Raw genomic sequence first — 22,824 nt, 5'->3', positions numbered from 1 at the left:
TTCACAGAAATGGCTGTCGGGCCTTGGAACAGGCTGCCCTGGGCAGTGGTGGAGTCACCATCCCTGGAGGGGTTGGATAGACATATAGATGAGGTTCTCAGGGACATGGGGTAGTGCCAGAGTTAGGTTATGGTTGGACTCTGTGATCTTGATGGTCTCTTCCAACCAAACAGATTCTATGACTCTATCCTATGATTCTATAAGGGAGACCTGTGAGCTCGGGTCTGTGGTCTGAAGAGAGTGAATTTGAAAGGACAGTTTTCATGTCATCTCTTCCAATACAAGAATTCAACAAATGAACCTGGTAGGTTGTAAAGCTACAACAAACAGGGATTCTTCTTCGCACGCTGCCTTATTTCAGAGGGTAAGTCTCTGCTGCAGAAGGATGCAGATGTTAAAAATTCACAGCGGTTCAGAAAAGCAACCGAACATTTGTGGGAGAAAAAAAAATCCATCCAGGTCTTTAGATACAAAGGTACAACCCATGACTCTCAAAGTCCTCAGGTATGAATGGTTAGAGACAAGGAGACTATTTGGGGGAAGTTTCCCTACCTGCTTCTTGATCTCACCAGCTGCTGGACACTGTTAGCAGAGCTTGATGGGCTCCTGGATCTTTGGTCCTTTCCATTCTTCCCTTCTCAAAACGCTTACTTTTGAAGTGCCCGCTTAAATTCTGTGGATGCTGCTGGACCAAAACATAGCCCTAAACACTTCACCTATTAAAGACTAAACTGCTGAGTCAGGAGCTCTTAATAAGAACTCCTAAATGCCTGTTCTAACCTATGCAAAAACCTCTTTGCACAGGAATTATCGTGCTGAAAAGAACACAAGAGATCACAGCAGCCACCACACGCAGCAGCCTTCACTAGTACATATGTCTGTAAATATTTCTTCGTAAGCATCCAAGCCCTGTGGCATCCTTCAGCTGCTACTACTCAAATAAATCACCTAACACATCATCCTGCAGAGACCAGGCGGCTGAGCAGCTATTCAGAGCAGGGAACACATGTTAATTCAAAACTTACATCCAAAGCTCCTCCTTTTTGTAACCTTGAAACTGCCTCCCCATGACTGCTCATGCCAGGCAACCCAAATTACTTTTTTTACAAAGAGTGCACTCAAAAGAGCACTGCATTTAGAAACGGAGCAAGTATCTCATGGCATTAATGCAGCTTTACTGATGGCAAATTCAACAAAATAAGCATAGAGCCCTAGAAGAGATTAGATTAGTTGGACCAGGATGAACAGACAAACAGACATCCTGTCCAACACCACACAGTAGGTCGTAGGAGCATCAGCTCGCAGGATGTCGATGGTACCGAGTTCGTGGAACTGTTTGCACTTTACACACTCAGCTGGACCAGCTGCTCCCAGCAGAGACGAGGGGATGAAAGTTAGCAGAGATGCGATGGAGCTGGCAGGGGGTGTGTGCCCCCTCCTCTTGCTCCTGTATTAGCCTTTTGCTTATCAGTGTGAAATGATAAAGCCCAGCCAACACAAGAGAAACCCACTTTGGTTCTGGGAAGAAGAGGTAGAACGGTTCCTACCTGTGCATGACGTGGTCCATGAGATGCTGCTTGAACACCAAGCTCCACCGTTTAATCACATTCAGCAGAGACGCTTTGAAAGGCCGAGCATCAACTTTCATCCAACTCTGGAAAATGCTGATGGGCTCGATGCGATTCACCTCCTCATAGATCTTCTCGTAGGAGTCAATCTGCTCTCGGAACTGCTGCAGCGTGGGAGGTGACTCAGGGACCCCGTTCTCTGCATGGGCCTCGATTTCTGCCGCAGTGAGAATGTGCCCGTAGAGGAGGAACTGGCGGAAGAACTCCTTTCTGTCCTCCCCGTACAGGTAGGAGTAGTGGTCGAAGGCACTGCGGTAATCACAGCAGGCCGCCATCACGGCCTGCACACGCCCCATCAGCTCATGGCGCATGTCGGCCAGGTCAGCCATGTCCTCCATGTCAGCCTGGAGAGAAGAGGAGAGGAGCTCGCAGTGATGCGGGGGCAGCGTGGCACCTCCTCACTGCCACACAGCGTGAGGGAGCTCCACAGCCACGGACCTGGTAGTGGAGGAAGCCGCTGTGCTCAGCCAGCCTGGGCACCAGCGATGAGATCCGGTAGATGTCGTTGAGAAGACCTTCCACCACGTCGTAGAAGCCATCGTTTGTGCCAGGGTCCAAGGAGGGTTGAAATATCAAATCTGGGATCACCAAATCCAGCTGCACCTCAAACAGGGGAGGAAGCCCTGCCTTGGGATCTGGTAGGGAAGAACAGAGGTGCCAGGTTATTTTTGAAGGGGAGAAAAGTGATCTAGAGCCACCACTAACATCCCACCACAAGACACACACATGCCCCACAGGGACACCAGGCAGGTGGGACACCCACTCGCTGGGTCCAGTGACATTGTGTCTGCACACAACGCAGAGGGGAGGCTGCCAAACCAGCTGGTGTTCTGGTACCCACAGGAGATACTGGAGAACAGATGAGACACAAGTGATTTAAGGACCGGAAAAATGCTGTGGAGGGAAGCCTTAAAGAGACCAGGCTCTTCAGCTAATCAAAAGGGAGTCTGAGAGCTGAACAATTACAGCGCATAAGTACTTAAAGAGGAGAAAAACAACAGGAACCAAGAGGCTCTTTAATCTAGTGGAGAAAGGCATGAAAAAATAAAACACCAACTGGTTTCACAAATGTGAAATTATGTGCTTGTTTTTAACAAGATGGTGAGGAACTGGATGCAATTCTCCAGCTCAGTGTGCCTCCACATCCAGGAGGGAAGCGTTCTGAAGATGTGCTTTAGCTGGACACAGCTGCTCTCAGCAGAGTGACCCTCCGTGGCAGCCTTAGGCAGGAGCTCTGGTTTGGTGACCCCTCTCCTCACTCCTCAGTGATGGAGGTTTTTCTTTCATGTCTTTCATCCACAGAACCAACTCTTGAGACTCTCCACAAACGAAAGGTTGTGTCACCTTGATGCTTTGTGCATGGGAGGTCAGGAGATGGCTGATGCCCAAGAACAGACTTGGAATGATGCCTCAATTTTGTCTGTTCACAAATCCCAGCAAATGGTGCACAGTCATCTCTGTCCCTTCCCTTGAGCAAGGCTTTGCTCCAGTGACCAGGGGACAGAGTTACCCTCTGAGTCTGGAGGCTCCTCCAGCACTTGCTGTAGACAATGCAAGAGGCAGAGTAGAAAGACCACCACAAGTCAAAGCACAAAACAGAAACTTCCTTTTGGTGAGACTGAAGATGGTATCACGGCCAGAGCTGAGGAACCAGCAGTTACCTGTGTTTTCGAGGAGGTACTTGAGTGAGCACTCAATGGCAGTGAAGAATCCATCCAGAACTATCTCATCCACGTAATCCACATAGGCCTTCCAGATGTCAGATGCTGGGTCTGCAAGTAAGAGGCTCTGGTTTTCCTGGAAGAAAAAGACGACACTTTGAAATACAGCGGGGCTGAGTCTGTCCTACAAGAGCTGCCCACAGCTGAGGACTCATGGCAATGAGCACACAGGTACCAGCCCTGCGGGGGGAGAGAAACCAGACAGACGGATGTTGCTGCTGGTAGCATGGCCACAATTTTCTCCTTCTGTCAAGGGCTGCTTTGTCATCTGAAGCAGCTCAAAATAATCACAAGGTAAAAATGGAGTGCGTGAGAGACTTAGCAGCCCTGCAACCTTCTCCTCCCTCTTCTCTGAAGCCAAAGGGCTCAAGGGTGCTTTGCAGACCTGGGCCAAAGGCTCATCCCAATGCATGAAGCCTCAGTCCTTGTGGCCTGTATAATGTTACCTTGGGTGGATGAGTCCTTCCAAGTGGACTGCTTACACCTCTGCCCTACAAATGGTCATCTCAAAACAAGAGAACTTTAAAATTCAGAAAAGGGTTTTTAAATAAACCAAGTGAAAATAGTTAAAGATTGGGATCAGAAGACAAAGGGTTGGCTTACAGCCTCCCTTCTCAGCTTATTGCGTTCCTTACCTCCAGGCAAGTTCACAGTCAGGAAATTCACGGTTTTCTAGGCCACAGAATGGCCCCATCCTTCTTGCGTCTCCTCTTCCACACCCACAAGACCAGCCTGGGTATCCATCCCCTGCACCTCCCAGGCTCTGCCGTGATCCTGTTCCGGCCTTGCTATGCCCTCTGAGGGCTCTTTCTCCTAAGCCTGCCAGGGGCTCTCAACACAGGCACGGGCTCAAAAAAAACGTAAGGTCCAGCTTGCAGTCTGCTGCCAGGGGTTCAAAGCTGGCTGTATTTCATCTCTGGGGACACAGGAGAGGGTGCCATTCCCAGTGGCATGGCAGCTTGGCACACATGAGATCATAGAATCATTCTGGTTGGAAGAGACCCTCAAGATCATCGAATCCAACCATAACCTAACTCCACCACTAACCCATGTCCCTAAGAACCCCATCTGTACATTTGTTAACACCTCCAGGGATGTGACTCCACCACTGCTCTGGGCAGCCTATTCCAAAGCTTCACAATCCTCTCTGTGAATTATTTTTTCCTAATATCCAATCTGAACTTTCCTTGGTGCAACTTGAGGCCACTTCCTCTCATCCTATCTCTTACTACTTGGGAGAAGAGACCAACCCCCTCCATGCTCCAACCTCCTTTCAGACAGTTGCAGAGAGCAAGAAGGTCTGGCCTCAGCCTCCTCAAGATAGAGTGGCATTGCCAATTGGGCTTGAGTCAACCCAGAGTTGCTGCTCCCCAACTTTACACATCAACGCTGAGTGATTAAACTGTTAACAGAGCAAGCCAGGGCTCTGGTGCCTTGCAGACTCACCTCCACATTTTGCTGACACAAGAGAAAGGGGAACTTCACAGGACTGAACACTATGGGAATGCCCATTTGAAAGCACCACCCCCTCTTCACTGTCCCATGCCCTTGTATTTGACAATGCCCCCTTGTCACTGGTGTTCTACTGAACCTTTACTCCAGAGGCCTCATCCTGGTGCAAAAGGGCAATGCAAGCCAGCATCTCACTGTCCTGCCTGTGCTTGTGGGTGCACGTACCCAAACTCTCTGTGCTCTTCTCTCAGCAGCCTCAAGACTCACCTGCTCAAAAGAAGACCTGAACACCCAAGGGAAACACAGCAGACCAGCTCTTGGCCCCTTTGCTGCTGTTCCTCCAGGTTTGACCAGCACAGCAGGACAGAGGCATGGGGACATCCTATTTTGGGCCACGGTGCCTTTCCCTCCCCAGGACCTTCATGCTGCTTTGCAGTTGGTCCTGCCCTGTGAGCCACCAGAGCAGCGGTGCCAGCCCTTCTGCCTTGGCCACAGCCCCATGTTCTCTCCGGTCAATTTAGGAAGTGTTCCCATCTTTTGGGTGTAGCTGGAGGTGGTTGAGCCTGTCACAGCTGTAGCAGCAGGACAACGTGGGCATAGTAAAATCCTCGCCGTGGGTTCAGAGGGTACAGAAGTGGGTCAGAAGCCCAAGGCTGAGTGCAGACAGTGAAGTAAGGTGAGCAACAAGGGCTCAGTGTCCCAGAGAGGGTCAGCCCAGTCTCTCCAGAGTCCAAGGCCAGATGGCGACCCCTCAGGAGTGGGCTGGACCTAAAATCCATCTGCCTTCCAGCCAAGGTGCTGTCCCTGACACGCTAAAACCTCTGGGCAGGTGAGGCGCAGAGATTTGGGCTTTCTCCTGCTCTGCAAAGAGGACTCTCAGCTCTGGCAAAGCCACTGGAAAAAACCCAGGGTTCAGACAGCAGCTTTTTTCTTGTTACTCAGCTTCTCCCTGGACTGACAGCGTCACCTCCTGCTCCCACAGAGGAACAACAAGCCTAAAGCAGAAAGGTCAGCCACAGCCAGCTGCCTCTCCATTTTAAGGTGAATATTTCGGAGGAGTTTCTCCTCTGAGCAGGATCCCAAAGCCTGATGCACGACTCCCCTCTAGTGGCTTCACAAGAACCAGGACTGGGAGCCAGACTGGGCTGCATCGGCTCCCACTCCTGCTCCAAACTCGGTGCCTGGTCAGCAGCCCCGCACACTCAGCTGTACCAGCTCACCCATCAAAGTATTCCTTAATCAACAACAGGTAAGTTTTTCAAATGAGTTAAGGGAGTTAATTTTAAGGTGAAGCAGCTCTGGACATTTTCACCAGAGCGGAGAGACACCCAGAGCCTATGAAGAGTCAACAAACCCCTGGAGAAGGTCCCCCCTCACCTTCACCAGCAGATGAATCCTCTGCCCTGACTCTCGGACAAGGCTGTAACGCCGTTCCAGGCGGTCCTGACAGTCCTCCAGGCTCAGCAGCGATTCTCTTTTACAATCTCTTCTCACAAATATGGGCGACGCCCACGATCCCACGATGGTCTGGATCTCCTCAACATTGTTTTTGGCTTTCTGTATCCTCTGCTCGAGGTCATGGACATCATCCATCACCATGGAGATGTGATCCCAGACACCTGGTAAAAAATGAGATGATTGACTACTTTTTTTCAGAGCTGCATGGCCAAGCTCTTGTGCACTCTCCATAAGACTTTTCCCCCACGGTTTCATGTATTTCTCACCCATCATTAACACAAGAGACTTACCACCTCAACCAAAAGAGTCACTTCTAGCTCCCTCCTACCCCAACAATCCATGGTACAGCTGCAGCCTCTGTTTTCTGCCAGGAGCACCAGCACCGTGGGGACGTCTGACACTTCCCCCTTTCCCGTACCCAGATTTAATCTGCTACCAGAGAGAGAACAAGGACAACAGGCTGAGTGTTCCTGCCACTGTCACTAGAGCAGGGACCCACAGCCCCACAAACACAGGCTGTGACAGCCCAAGGTACCAGCGAGGGCTGCATTTAGATTCAGGGAACTTCATCTGCAGGAAAGTCCCTTCATCTTTGTTGTGCAATGGAGAAAGAGTTTTTCAGCATGAGGAATTCTGCTTTGCAAGTTCCCAAGGGAGGACACTTGTTCCTGTTCATACCACAAGCCTGATGACAGAAATATATATTCCAACAGCGAGCAGTTTGCTTTCACCAAGAGGAAACAAATTGTCTTCCTCCATTCTGCTTTGCAGTTAAAACTGATCAAGCAAGAACACTGGTTAAATCATCCCAAAGTCACGGTGCACAAACCTCACCACTAACCACAGTATTTCATCTGGCTGGAAAGGATAACGAGGTGGCCCTGGCCCCCACCGGGAGAAGTCTGTCCCAAGCCAGATGGCTGGGCCAAGGGGTCCCAGTCCCTGCACAACTCAGGGAGAAAGCAGTGCCTTGGGGACACAGGGACACGACCACACAGTGGGTCACTTGGGCTGGCACGGGCAGGGAGCAGACTCTTCAACCCCAGCCTTGCCAGCTCTCACAAACCCCAATCTTGCCGTTTCCTCAGCATCACTGCTTACAGGGCAGCCTCTCTTCCCCAAAAGCCCAGAGGGAAGCTGAAGGGATCAGGATCCTGTCCCCAGCCCAAGCAGATCAAGGTAAGATGGGAAGGAGCAGGCAGGCTGGGGGCTGCCCTTTGTCTCCCCAGTGCTGGCTCTGCTGGAGAGTCCCCTGCCCTGCTGTGAACTGTCACTGGGAACCAGGTGATGGAGGCTGGGGACATGGGAGGAATCTGATGAGACCCAAGTGAGCAGGTTAACCATGAGCAATGTGCCCTGTGGCCAAGAAGGTTGATGGTACCTGGGCTGCGTGAGTAGGAGTGTGGCCAGCAGGTCGAGGGAGGTGAATCCTCCCCCTCTGCTCTGCACTCGTGAGGCCCCATCTGAGTGGTGTGTCCAGTTCTGGGCACCCCAGTTTAAGAAGGACAAGGAATTACTGGGGAGAGCCCAGCGGTGGCTACCAAGATGCTGAGGGGTCTAGAGCATTTTTCTTCTGAGGAAAGGCTGAGAGAGCTGGGGCTGTTGAGCTGGAGAAGAGAAGCTGAGAGGGATCTGATCAATGGGATCAATATCTCAGGGTGGCTGTCAGAGGATGGAGCAGACTCTGTTCAGTGGTGCCCAGCACCAGGGTGAGGGGCAACGGGTACAGACTGAAACACAGGAGGCTCCATCTGAACATGAGCAGACACTTGTTTGCTAGGAGGTGCCAGAGCCTGGCCCAGGCTGCCCAGAGCGGGTGTGGAGTCTCCTTCTCTGAGACATTGAAACCCGCCTGGACCCACCTGTGTGATCTGCTCTGTGACCCTGCGTGAGCAGGGGGGTTGGACTGGGAGATCTCCAGAGGTCTCTTCAGCCCTCACCAGTCTGGGATTCTGTGAAATCCTGTACGGCCTCTTTTGCCCTAACACAGAGCTAGCTCACCCTCCATCTTCCAGTTGAGTGTTTCTTCTGCCTTCTTCAGCTTCAAGTTAATATCCCACAGCTGCTCCTGTATGAGAGGGTATTCGACCTCCAGGACTGTCTTCAGGACCTTGTTGTATCTGTTCACCATCAGCTCCAAGTTGGCCGCCAGCTGCCGGTATGACTCCTTGGAGGAATAGATTTCTGCTGCCGTGGGTGGGATGGCTCCCAGCCGGCTGCCAGACAGGTAGCTCAGCTCCCTCAGCACCGACACCAGCTGCAGAAACAAGGCAGAGAGCTGAATGTGAGACAATCCTCCCCATTCACCTGGTAGACACCCTCCCGTCAATTCTGGGGATCTTAGGGGGTTCCTGCTGTTTTATTCACAAAGCAGTACGCTCTGAGAAGGGCCTGGACACCTCCTAGTCCAGACCATCTCCCTCCCATTGATCTTTGCCTCTGATTTGCTTCCCAATCAAAGACATCTAGCTCTGTTAACTACCCAGCCAGCAAACCCTGTGCAGCCTCTAAAAGCCATGATGATCTCTGGTCTTCTCAGCTATCCTCATCAATACAGTCTTTCAGCAATACTGTGCCTGCAGGAGGAGGCACAACCAAAAGCATCTTTGAGTTGTGATGGAACGGGATTGAGTGGGTTATTAAACTATAAACCCAAGTAGAAGTGAGTCCCTGCAACAAACGGAGCAGCAAGGTCTTCCAACGCAATATATCACTTCTAAGACAAAAAAAAAAAATCTTTGCTCAGTTTAGTGGCTTGTGAGAGGGAAAATGCTCCTGAAACTGCACATTTTGGCTGGGTGACAGAAATTCAGTATATTGTATGGGCAATGGCAGGGGTGAGGAGTATCTACAATACTAAAGTGACTATGTCCACAATGACAAGAAGAGGAAAGAAAGACGGAGCGCAGAAGGGTGAAGGGAGCAGTCTGAGGAGGTGGATGGAAGAGGATGGGATGGGAGGAAGGGAAAAGCAGGGGATTGAGGGAGCAGGAGGCCAAGTGAGATAGAACCAAACTCCCCTCCCTTTTATGCACTGGAATGTCTGAGACATCCCCACCATGGTGTCAAGGATGTCTTACCCTCTTTCCCTCTCCTCCATGGAAGGTGAGCTCTGGAAGATTCTTTAATGTTGAAGGGTTGCAAATACATCCTCCCTTTAGGCAAAATGAGGTGCTCCTATCTGCTCTGAAGGGCATGAAGGGGCTGCTAAGCAGGCACCTGAGGACATGAGGCAGTCCTCAGTACGGAAAGCTGAGAGCAGCGCAGAAGCACTCAGAGACTGGAGCTGAGAACATGCTCAGCACGTCACAGGCTCCAAACCCTGGCACCAGGGTGAAGGGTGGAAAACATCCCCTGGGGCCATTTGCTTCCCACCTTAGCAAGGAGATTCCAAGGAGCTGGACAAATCCTTTGTCTGAGAGCCAAGCTGGAATGAGCTCTGGAACCTCAACACTTTTCTCTAACAGCAGCAAGTCCCAGGGAAAGGGGGAAGTGTTTGATGTTTTCCCAGGCCCCTGAGATTCAGCACCTCCGCAGCAAATGGCATTTCACATTTGAGAGGCCCCAGCTCTCATCAGGCCCCAGAACCTTTGAATCCACCTCTGCACTCTGCTGGCTTGGACCCTGCCTCTGCTTTGGGCAGGGGGATGGTCAGGCCTCCCTGTGCTGGAGAGGGCAGCCCTAGGGAACAGAGACCTACTGGAAGCCTCCTGCACCACAATTAAGGAAATCCAACAGCCACAACACTGAAGTAACAAAACAAACCTTTCCTGGGATTTTTATACCCTTTCAGGAAGCTCAGATTTCAGGTAAACATAACACGAACCCACGTCTGTAGGATGATGCTCCTACGCTCCCCACACCAGCGTCAAACCAACCTGCTCTGGAGATGTTGACACCAGTTAACATCTGGCTACTCACAGACTTTCTGGCTTTAATTACAATCTGCGCTGCTTAAACTGTAATCCTGATATTTTACCAGGAGACAGAGCCCACAAAGGGGATGGTTAATTCACGTCACCCATAACAGATGCTCCAGGGACCTCAGCAGAACAGATCTAGTAGCGATCCCACCAGACTTGCCATGCACGGTGGGGCACAGCTTGGAGACGTGCCCTCCAGCAGACAGGAAAGCTAGTTCTTACCTGGGGATCAAAATTAACTGTGATCAGTTTGGTTTCTGGATCTCGCCGGATAAGCGGTTGAGTAAGGTTGTACTGTGATTTTTCAGAGACTGTCTGGGACCAGTCTGCATAGGGATTCAAATTTGGGGACAAACATTCAAAAGCTCAGAGCAATCAGTTCAGTTGTAGCATCAAACATTAAGATATTAAGTGAGGTGCAACGAATCCCACTCCCACTTGTGGAATACACACATTACAGCCACGGTAAGTACACTGTGAATGGGCACAAGTGGATTGAGACTTCTGGTCAGCTCAGGTTTTCTACCACAGCATCTCCTACATCCAAAAGAATCTCGTTCCAACATTTCTGCTGGGCTGCACAGCCCCTGTCCCTCCCATGCAAACTTCTCATTTCAAGATATCACAGAAAGACTGTGGTGTGTAGCAAAGGATTCCTCCTCCTCTCTCATCACAAAATTCCTTCTGGCTTAGAAAGAGACATTCTCAGGCCCTGGGCTTGCAAATGTGCTGAAAGGTGGTTTAGAGAAGGAGAAGGAAATGGCCTCAAGTTGCACCAGGGGAGGTTCAGACTGGATATTAGGAAACATTTCTTCCCCAAAGGGCTGTCGGGCATTGGAACAGGCTGCGAGGGCAGTGGTGGAGTCACCATCCCTGGAGGGGTGGACAGACGTGGAGACGAGGTTCTCAGGGACACGGGGCAGTGCCAGGGTTGTGTTAATGGATGGACATGAGGGTCTCTTCCAACCAAAACAATTCTATGATTCTATAAGGTTTGGCTTTTTTTCATATAGTTACAGTCATGCCTGAGCCACCACTTACCTGTCGAGCAGCTGGATCATTTCTTCATACTTCTCTATCACCCTTCTTCCTTCAGCAGAGTCCAAGCAGCTGGTGGCACAACAGACAAGCTCAGCGTTACATTTAGCCCTGTGAGGCTGCAGTCTCTATTTACCCCTTCCCAAAACCACCCACCACCTTGCAGGCAGAGCCTGGCTGGGGATCTTACATTCCAACCCCACCATATCGCCCAAAACCATTTCACTGCACAAAAGCTCTCCAAGCCCCAGTGCGCCCTTTTGCGGGTGTTTGCATGGCAACTGGCAAATGAGAACCACGTCCTGGGGGAAGAACAAGGGCCCAGAGCTGCTGGAGGAACACTGGTCTCCGTAACATACTCAATGCTCCGGTGTTTGCACAGAGCAGGGCAACCTCTGCTCACCAGCCACCACTTTCTGAGGTCAAAGAGGCACAGAAAGAAGCAGAGTGTGGCTCCCGGCAGATGAAGCTCTTGGCGGTGCCCAATTCATGCCCCTCCAACCGAAGAGCAAAGGTGTCCCAGAGTGCGGGAGGCAGAGCCCTGGCCACGCTGCCAGGGCTGTACAGCCCAGGGAACAGCAGGCCAGAGGAATTCTTATCATGCTGTCTTTTCCCCACTGTTTCATCTACAATATCCAAGTTTTCCTCAAGATGGTTGTTGATTTTGGAGGACATACTGACAAAACTTGAATTAACTTAACCAAAAGCTGGAAAAAAGGAGCGCCTGAGCAGTCACCGCTGGGCAAGTGCTGAGAAACCTGCTGGAAGTAAACAAGTCCTCTGAGCAAATCCAAGTAAATCCCAGCAAAACCACTTTTGTTTCTCCTTTTTAATCCTTTTTCCCTTTCAACAGCATCATGTCACCACCGTTGCAGAGCATGTTATTAACTACTCTAAACAGAGGACAGAAAATCAGTGTGAAATGCAGATCTGGGTCCTTCATGGTGGACAAAAATTTGCCATTTAGGTTCAAATCAGACATGATAACTTGGGCTCTGTGCTGGGAACAGCCCAAGAGTTTGTTTCATTGCACCAATGTCTTTGCTGCTGCAGAATAACTGTGCACTTAAAGACACTTAATGGCAAGATACAGTGAGAGAAGGTTACAAACATGGTACAGTGACGGTCAAGTTATTTTGGTCAAGTACATTAAAAAAGTGGATCCATTTACACAGAATCCTGACCAGCACACGTGAAGCCATTCCTGTGAGCTACCAGGTGCAGTCCCTAGAACACCCTCAGTTGTCATAAGTCCAACACTGCCTTGCTTACAGAGCTCTTAAACGTTGTCTCATGTGGTGCCAGCTGTGAGTATGAGGCCATACTTCCCTGACACCATCCGTTATAACAAGCATTTGGGTGATAAATATACCAGCATTGGTTTCTTTCCTTGATCTTGGGAGATGGCTCCTTTGTTTAACGCTGAGAAAGTTTTCTTCTGCCCAACAAAATGCTCGTCTGCTCCCCAACATGCAAACCCAGCTCCATCGACCCATCTCAGCTGAGTCCAGCCCAGCACTTCTCTGCTATTCACAGTTTGGATGATGCCAGAACCAGGACTTGCAGCTGAGGAGGTCCTGGAGAACATGCTGAGTGGGATTGCAGCAGGAAAGGTTCTGATACCTCTTTCAATTGCAACCCGGGAACTATGTCTGAAAGCTGAATAGCCCACTGTGCCTCTTAATCGCTTCAAAACAAATCCAGTTAATGAGTTTCTTAAAAAAAATAATGATCACAAGGAAGCTGAAAAGCACCAGTGCAACCACTTCACACCTCTTTGACTAAGAATTATTTCAGCTATAACCATGGGATAATGTTCACCACAGAACGAAAATCAGATTGATTACAGAGAAGATAGCAAGGTGGTCATAAAGCAACTTAGCTGGAACAGACACGCACAGATGTGGGATGTGCCTGAAGTGATCAAACGGCACCTGGATTCGCGCTCGCAGCTCCTGCGCCCAGCGCAGCGCTCCAGCCACCGGCGGCATGTTCTTGTGCACAGGGGGGATCCTGGGGAGGGCACATTGGAACAGCATTGGACTGAACGCTGCACTTGTAACCCCAAAGATGCAACAACAGAACCTCATTTGCAGAAAACTGCTCTGATTTCCCAGCTTCCTTCCTTAAATCCAACATCTGCCACACTGATGTAGGTCTGTGACCAAGGCGAGTGCCTCTGGATCTTGAATAAGGAGCTGAGATCGAACGAGAAGCCCAGACTATGTCCAAACCTGAGCTGATGTGAGGTGTCCCTTGCCTGGGACACATTCCCCGCCCCTCACAAACACTGACATAGGGATTTCTGACCAGGAGTTACTTCTGTCCGTCTTATCTAACAGCCACAGAACAATAACCACAAATTCACAGCAAATGATTCTCTCCATGATTCTCTCCAGTCCAGGACTTGTCTCGTTCCAGTATGATCTTTCTGAGGCAAGTAAATAGGTTATTGTTCAAAATGACAGACTTGAATCCTCATAATCTGATAGAAATCCACCCATTCCCCCCTGTGCCAACAGTCACGGGGAATAATAAACTTGGAAAAGGCTGATTAAACCCTTGGTTACAAAGTCCCACTCGCATACTTTGCATTTTAAGCATTGTAAGGGAAACAAAATAAATTCATTCTGAGGAGCACATGAGTGGGTTTGCAGGTCCCATGGGGTGTTGGAGGCAGCACACAAATGTGGAGAGAAACCTCCTGTCACAGCCTCGCTGGGAGAAAAGCTCAGCATGTGTCTCCATTCCCAGTCACATATCATGCATACACATTTGAAAAAGGGTATTTTTACTCCTAACCAATTATTTGCTTTAATACTAAGAACAGAGCTTTCCCAGGCATTTCCATTGCCACTAGGAGCTACAGAGGCTGAAAACATCTGCAATTTGTAAAGTTTTGGGTTCCTTAGAAAAATAAATCATTTCCCCCCCAAATTAATCTCAATCAAACTCCCTGTAAAACCCATTTTACTCAGCACGTTCTACCTACCGAGCTTCAGCTCTGCCTGGATGTGCCGGGAGTAGATCAGCCTGGCGTGGTCCAGGGCCCTGCTGAACATGCTGATGAGGACGGAGTATTTGCCAGCAGCATCTGCAGCGACTACCGGTCGCTCCAAAAGGCTCCCGAACATGTCCAGCAGCTGTTGGGGTGAACACGCAGGAAAAGAAGAGGGGAAAAATTTACAACCCCGACTCCTGCAGAGATCAGCTGGGACCTTCCTCCCCAGCCCAGATGCTTCAACACTGTCCGCACCGATGGGCACTTTGGAAAAAGGAAATTTGCTCCCTTTGTTACGGGGCCTCTCAGACTTTCTCTGGGGTTGGACCACATTCCAACTGTTGTTCTTCAAATGCTTCAAGATTTTCTATTTTTTTCAAAAAACTTACAAAGATAAACACTGTCACTTGCTAAAGTCTTTTCTACAAATGCTTATATTGATTTTTTTAAAAAAATACCATTTATTATTTCTGCAAGATAGATTAATTGATAAATCAACCAGCTTTGTTTCTAGAAAACCTGTTTCCAAAACTGAAACAGATCCACGTATTAATAATATTAACAAATTGATACTAACAATATCAATTCTCACCAGGAAATCCTAGAAAAAGCATGATTTCCCCCAACTTGCAGAGAGAGACACAAATATATCTCCTGGCATCCAAAAGCTTTGTGAGGGACCCACCAGCCTGAGCATCCCAAACCAAGAGCAGCCCAAAAGCTACAAGTCCCACTGTCCCACCAGCAAACACCAGCCCCATGTGCCTGTGGCTCCAGCACTGCCTGGTCTCCTCAGCGTGATTCTCACCGAGCCGGGTGCCCTGATTTCCCTTTCAGGGAAGAGCAAGGGAGCGATAAACAAGCCTTGAAGGCGTGGTCCAAGTTGGAGGCGTCGTCAAAAGCCTGGATGAAAATGGTGCCCAGCCGACGGTCCATGTCTTCTACTTTCTGCTGGAAACCAAAGGCATCCTGCTCAAAGTCCTGCACAAAGGCAAAACACAAGCTGTGAGGCTGCAAGATGGCACTAGGAAGGTACCTGTAACTCCTCGATCCAGAGATGCCCTCTCTTATTCACCGTGAACTAAGCCACTCCTCTGGCCAATCTTCAGCCATCGCAACGTGGCAAAGTCCTCACGAAGCTTGAGAACATTTCTGTGCTGTCCCATGGCTGAGATGTTGGCCCTTTCTCTGGGAGGGACCCTTTGGTCCTGAGGGCTTTCCACAGCCCACATGGCACTATCTTCAGCCTACAGGCAAGATGGACTATTTCCACACCCTCTCCCCCACCACTTGGCCTGAAGACCACACCATCATCCAGAAAACCCACGGATGCACCTGCTGAGTCCCAAATCCAACCTACTTTCAAGTCAAAACAAGCCTGTGGTTCCATGGTGAGCTGGTTGTGAGTGAGGCAGTTTCAAAACACTCGCACAGGTTGCCCAGAGAGGCTGTGGAGTCTCCACACTTGGACATAGGTAATCTTGGAGATATTGCACCTGACCAGTCACAGTCCTGCTCTAGCTGAGCCTGCTTTGAGCAGGGAAGGTGGACTGGGTGATCTCCAGAGGTCCTTTTCAAACTCAACAGTACTGGGTTTCTGTAATTTCCATCATCTTCTTGCACTGCTTTTCTTGCTTCAATTGTAATAAATCCTTTGAACTTCAAGAGTAACATCTATATTTGTTTTCCTACACGTAAAAGAGTCCAAATCAAAGACTGAACTTGACAGTCCGTGACAGTCCTTCTGTTCTAGCTTGGACAAAACCACTAAAAATGAGGTCATGTGTCTCTTTTCCAAAGGACAAAGTGCAAGGAAATAGCTTTTACTATTGCTACTGCTGAGCTCCAGCAGATCCAGATGCCATGTTTTAGCTAAAAAAAACGGCTCCAGCAGTGGCAGAGGGTGCAAAACTAGAGCACTGAAAGAACAAACATGACTCAGAGTCACACAAATGGCCATGGGGTCACCAAACCCAAGCCACCTCCTGCAGAGCCACTGTCACCTCTCCTCTGTGCCTGCCCTGCTGAAGGAGGGGTGCTATGGAGCAAGCAGCTTTCCAGCAAGAAACACTGGGGACGTGCCACCCCTGCAGAGATGTACTGGGAGCTGCAGGAAGCAAAGCACGAGCCACCCATCCCCACACCAGGCAGGTCCCAGAGGGCTGGGAATATTCCTTTAATTAAAGCACTACTGATAATAAAATAGAGCATCCTTGAATTCTGAGAGCCCCAGATGCCATGTGTTCATCTAGGCAGGAGCGAACACATCCCAGAGATGATCTGAGTTGGCCCTCATCAGGCAAACTACCTTGTTTTTCCAAAACTAAGACAGCGTCTTATATTAATTTTTGCTGCAAAAGATGCTTACTTTTTTACATGTATAGCTGCCTGGACCCTATTTAAATTGACTTTTTTATGAACTGTAACTAGGGCTAATTTTTTGAATAGGGTTCATATTTCAAGCATCCTGAAAAATCATGCTATAGCTTGTTTTTGGGGTAGGTCTTTTTTTTGGGGAAACATGGTAAATACCAAGAGCAGGAAAGCAAAGAGATGTGGGTGTTGGTATAGCTCTTATACCTCAGCAAGCACCATGTACAGCAAAAGCTTGTGCATAACTCATGGAAATCCCAGTTTCCCAGCTGCACTGATCTAAGGTGCTGATCTAGCAAGATATGTTAGATATAGACGTGCAAGAAGTCCCAAATCTCTGCAGGAAAGGCCAGCGGCTCCCTGTTCCCTCCAGTACCAGATCAGATCATAATGAAAGGAGGAAAGAGCTGGGAAGAAGATAGCAGGAAACTGCTGCTTTGGAAACATGCACATGTTCCTGATGTTCCCGCAAACTGGTCCCACCTACCGTGTTGGTCAGGTCAAGACAGTCATAGGTTCGCTCTGAAAACACCTTGTATGCCTCCTGGAATTCCTCATACATGTCCAGGACCTGCTGGCCCAGGGTCTTCCCTTTAATCCCACTGAATTCAATTTTCTCCAGCTTCATCAAGTCCAAGGAAGTTGCCAGGAGATCCTTCAAAGTCAACGGAGGGAGACACAGGTCATGATGTTGACAAAAGAAGATGACAACAGTTGTCACGACAGAGTTGCACTTGCTGAGGGACCTTCCCAAGCACAGCGCTGGTGCTCAGGCTGGGTGGCAGGGATGGGAAGGGGGGAGCCTGATCTGCCTGTCCTGAGCATCAGTGGCTGCTCATAACACGTCCCTGCCCAGTGAGACCTGCTGCAGCCACTAGAAATACCATGACAACTGTAAAATCGCTTTTAAGGGTATTTAAAGGACAGATCCAAAGCAGGATATGAGACTCTTATATGTCATCCAGCATAGCTAAGAATCCCAATTTTATAGGTATTAACCAAGGACAGATTTCTAATATTTACAGGTACCCAAACTGTCCAAAGCTCCTGCGCAGTCAAACCTCCACGTGTCCAAGTGGGTGTTGCAGCACCTGCCCCGCTGGCCCTCTCTGCTGAGGTGGCACACGGGTCCTTCCCTTCCCTTCCCTTCCCTTCCCATCCTCTGCAGCCTGGCAGTGTCACCTCTTGGGAAAATGTCCCGCTCCCCCAGTGGTGGTGGCAGCACTGGGCAGCTCTGCTGCCATCCCACCTCATCTGTCTCCCTAGGTAGGGCCAAGTAAGGGCTGGTTGAACATCCATTGTCTCAGAGGACCAGGAGAAATGTGCACAGGAATGTACTGGTGGCCACTCTCTGCTTGCACTTGTCCTGGGGCCACCCGAGCAGGGCAGCAGGTTTTACCACAGACACGTAATATGAAACAGTGCAACGAACCAAAGGAAAGGGATCCTTCCCTCTTCACGTGCTCATGGGCTACCCATGCACCAGTGTAACTGCAGCTTTTATGAAAATTCGAAAACAAATGCACATATGCATTCATATTCACTTCGACACACCAGCACATCCGCTTGAACAAATACCTAGTAAGGCAAAAAAATAATGTGGAAATACCAGTTGTCCCTTGCTTTGTCTTGCAAGGTTGCTTGAAATGAAGTGATGAGGGGAAATTGAGACGGAGAGAGATGCAGCAGTTTTCCTCATTAACAGGCTGGTGTGCACTATGCTTTTAATTCTTGTTTTACAGCTCACTCCGCAGGCTCTCCCTCTGACTCCAGATACTGCAGCTTCTACTGTCCCTGGAGTGTGGGACAGCCACGGAAGGAGGAAACAGACACTGGTCAAAACGCACAGTGCCCCAGCTCAAAACCTCCCCACTGGCTTTTGTCTGCAGCCCATATCCACAGTGTGCCCATGGCATCCATGGAATCCCAGCAGTCAGTGCCCCAGAGCCTTTACAGGGTCCCAGTAAACCTGTCACCAACACTGTCCTCATGATAACCTGCAGTTATTCCTGTGTCTATTTATATTCCTCTCTACACTGACCAGCATAATTTGGTTTATTTCACATCAAACCCTACTGGAAACCATCATTATGAATACTTTTAAAATAGGCACCAGTCATGACAGTTTTCAACATAGTTAATTAAGGAACACATAAAAGTATATGGCACATTTAAAGCAGTAAAACTGCAAACACCAGCAACCTGTACACTGGCCATCCAACCCTACACACTGAGAACGCAGCAACAATCAACAAAGAAATTCATTTGGGATGTGTGTGGAGAGCAGATGAATGTGTGTGGTTAGCCACGTGAGAGATAACAGGTACATGCAAGGTCTGTACAAGAGGTACATACAGTATCTGTATAAGAGGTATATACAGTGTCTGTATAACAGGTACATATGGTGTCTGTATGTCTGTGGTCTCCAGACACAGCCATGTGGTAAGGAGAGCATAGGGAGCTCCCACATTCACACTCAGACCTGCTCTCTGCAGAACATCTCCTGTGGCTCAAGGAGCCCTTGGCCACACTGGGAGCTCAGGGATGACACCCCAATGTCCCTGCCTCAGGTGACAGATCTGGCAAACAGGGACACCCCTGAGCCACAGCACCCCAGTTTGATGGACTATGAGGATGCGAAGGGACAACCTGGTGAGGAACGTGTCCCTGCTCCTCCCCAGGCCCACGTGGCACAGCCAAGGGGATCCTGCCATCTGGCCTCTCCAAGACAGGCAGGACCCAGCTCTAGGGTGTCATAGAATCATAGAACCATTTCAGTTGGAAGAGACCCTTAAGATCATTGAGTCCAACCATAACCTAAATCTGTCTCTGATGGCACCAGGAGACCTGGGAGATTACATTGCTTTATTTACAGCTGTGCAAACCACACCTCCAGTAATCCTCCTTTTCTTGCCCCAACAGGAGCAAGGAGTCCAACGGGACTCCTGAGAGCAAAAAACACACCTATCAACCTGACCAGCTTACATATGCACTGAGCAGGACATAGTAAAACACAGTCTTAGACTCGCTGTAACAGGAGACCTAACAGCAAAAGAGTGGCCCCATTCCCTGGTATCAGGTGAAGCTATAGAAAGGAAAGATGCCAGCAAGTGATCTCCTGGCTACAGAGTTCTCCTGACGGTTTGCAATGTTTTTCAAGACCAGAGTCTCACCTCCACCATCTCCAGTCTCTTCAGGAAGGTGTCCAGCCTCACAAACACCATCGTGGAGCTGAAGTCCCACTCCCTCACTTCTTGGCCTGGTTCATAATACATGTGCAGTTTTTCCCTTCTCTCCTCAAATGCCTCTTTGAACATGTTCAGGATACCGAGCACCATTCGCACCTTGCCCAGGCTCTCCTCCATGTCCCCTTTCAGAAGGTCTTCTGGAGACAGGTACACCAGGGCCTGGAAGAGCAAAATCACACCTGAGAGGTCACTTCTGCCATCATGGAAAACAAGGACTTCTTGTGTTGAACACATTTGAACCTGTTTATTAAGTTAAATGTTGCCTAAAGAATCACTTTTCCAGGGAAGGACAATAGGAAGAAGGGGAGAGGGGACACAGGGGACTGCAAACACAGGCATCACAGCCACAGACCTGCTCAATGAGAAGGTTGCAGATCTCCTGGAGCAGCACCACTATGCGCACGGGCATGCTGTAGTGCTTGGAGGTGACCCAGATCAAACACACCACGTGGAGCAGGGGGAGCAGGAAAGGCTTCACCTCGCTGAACTCAACCCTCTCTACGTCTTCCAAGCGGCGTTTGAGGGGTGTCAGGTGCAGGTGAACGTCCTGAGCTTCAGTCAAAGCTGTGTTGAGAGACGTGAGAAGCGGTAAGAACCACCCAGCTGCGGTGTGCTGGGTTCCCAGCTAGGTGCTGGCCTCACCACATGGAAAAGTGCCTGGGAAAAGAAACTGTCCTGACAAGCACTGAGCACCCTCAGCCACCTGTGTGCTGCAGGTCACTCACTCGTGAACATCACTCACCTGCGGCAGTAACCAGAACAGAAATAAGCTGATGTGATGGCAGGGGACAGGGAGCTGGGACAGGGCTTCGTGGAGAGCCTGAGTCCACAACTGCTAAAAAGTCACACGGAATTTGCCCAACAGCACCAAAAATACAGTGCTGCCATGGCTGTGAGCCATGGCCTTGCTGTACAGCACGACAGGCTGTACAGCCTTGGCCTGAGCCCTTTTTAGCTCAGTTTTGGCTCAAGCAACTCCTTGTCCAGTGGGCAGATGACTACGGCCCCACCAGTCCTGACTGTAATAGAAAACCTGTCAACAGTAAAGCAACTGATGTCTGACTCGTCGAAAGCTTTAGCTTAGCTCTGTACAGCTGTGTGGTTTTACCCTGAAGAATTACCCCAGAGCGCAAGCATTAATAAAACCAGATCGTTGTGCAATTAAACCTGTGGACCAACAAGAAGTGACAGAAGTGCTTGAATGCATGCAAAAATAACCCCTAAGGCCCAAGACCAAGGAAGAAGAGACTCCCACTATCAGCATCACCCTCCCAGCAAATCCACCAACAGCAGCCACACCAGTACAATGCCAGGGAAAGGGGCAGAGACTTAAAAGCAGGTGCACACAAATCTGAACTGCGCTGTAATGGAAATTAACAATTATAGTCCAAATTATCCAATTAGGGTTAGTATCGCTGTAGCCGGATTAAAACCAAATATTTGCTGTATTTTGATTAAACCCTTAAAGTATTAATTAGTTTAACAATGAACCCTTGGCTCCTTATATAAGGGGTGTTTCTCCAGCCCATTTAAACTGCACAATGCAGAGTGTGACACAGATCCTTAAGAGATTCAATGTTTGCACGTGAAGTGGTGAAGAACAGTGTTTTCTGCCAGCACGTGCACAGCTAACACAGTCTAGATGGTTTCATTGTGCCAGAGAGCAGCTGGGTTGGACATGGATGTCCAGCTGTGTTGGTCTGCAGGGACAGACCAGCAGGACTACGCTGTTTTTCACTACAGACAGGGATTTGCAATATTTCCTTGGGCTGCGCTCAACTCCCCTAAGCAAAGCAAAGCAAGGAAATTCGGGTTGCAGTGGCCAAAGCCTGAGAAGCAGCGCTCTAACAAAGCAGTCTTAGGTACAAGATCTGTCCTCTTAGTCTGAACTCCCGTTCCTGCATAATAACACCAGAGGAGCTGGTGGAAGTTGAGGCGAGTCCTGTTAGAGTAATGCAAACACTTTATTACAGCAGAATAAATTCCCAAACCCATTCACCCTGAACTTTGGCAAGAGTCTGGCTCAACAGACCAGCGATGGAGCTTGTCCCAGCCTGGAAACAAAAGCCTAGACTCAAGCACAAGCAGCCCAGTCTCAATTCACAAACTAGAAAGATTTGGCTTGAAATCAGTCACACCAGGCCATGAAGAAAGGCCAGAAGCCAGCACTGTGGTAAAGTTGCCCCAGCATCTCACCTGCCTCAACATCCATTAGCATGGTTTTGAAGGCTGGGATGTAGCTGCTCTCAACTCTCTCCAGCAGCTCCATCATGTTCCTGACCTTCCTCGTTGTCAGCTGGTTGTAAATGCATTCCAGGTCATCACACCTACAGCAACCGAGACACAGAATCACAGAATCAGTTGGTTGGAAGAGACCCTCAAGATCATCGAGTCCAACCATAACCTAACCCCTGGCACTGCCCCGTGTCCCTGAGAATGTCATCTCTGTGACTGTTCAACCCCTCCAGGAATGGTGACTCCACCACTGCCCTGGGCAGCCTGTTCCAATGCTTCACAACCCCTTCTGGGAAGAAATGTTTCCTAATATCCAACCTCAGCCTCCCCTGGCGCAACTTGAGGCCGTTTCCTCTGCTCCTGGCGCTTGTTCCTGGGGAGCAGAGCCCGACCCCCCCTGGCTCCAAGCTCCTTTCAGGCAGTTCAGAGATCAGAAGGTCTCCCCTCAGCTCCTGTTCTCCAGCTGAACCCCCCAGGTCCCTCAGCCACTCCCATCACACTTGTGCTCCAGCCCCTCACCAGCTCTATTCCCTTCTCTCAACTCACTCCACTACCTCAAGGTCTTTCTTGGCCTGAGGGGCCCAAAACTGATTTGAGGTTTGGCTTCCCCAGCGCTGAGTACAGTGGGACAGTCATTGCCCTGGGCCTGCTGGCCACACTGTTCTTGATGCACACCAAGATGCTGGTGGCCATGTTACCCACCTACACTGGGCCATCAGCTGTCCCCCAACATCATCTGTTTCCCCT

At 49.6% G+C, this 22,824-nt stretch overlaps 1 pseudogene; it reads right to left on the bottom strand.

Moving 5' to 3' along the window:
- LOC136110108 (dynein axonemal heavy chain 9-like) overlaps window positions 1–22,824 on the bottom strand; it is a 71,144-nt pseudogene that overhangs the window by 46,577 nt on the left and 1,743 nt on the right.

Source organism: Patagioenas fasciata, chromosome 19 (assembly GCF_037038585.1).
Source record: "Patagioenas fasciata isolate bPatFas1 chromosome 19, bPatFas1.hap1, whole genome shotgun sequence".
NCBI lineage: Eukaryota > Metazoa > Chordata > Aves > Columbiformes > Columbidae > Patagioenas > Patagioenas fasciata.
Note: the sequence above shows the minus strand (reverse complement) of the source record. Positions and strands in the feature narration are given on the sequence as shown.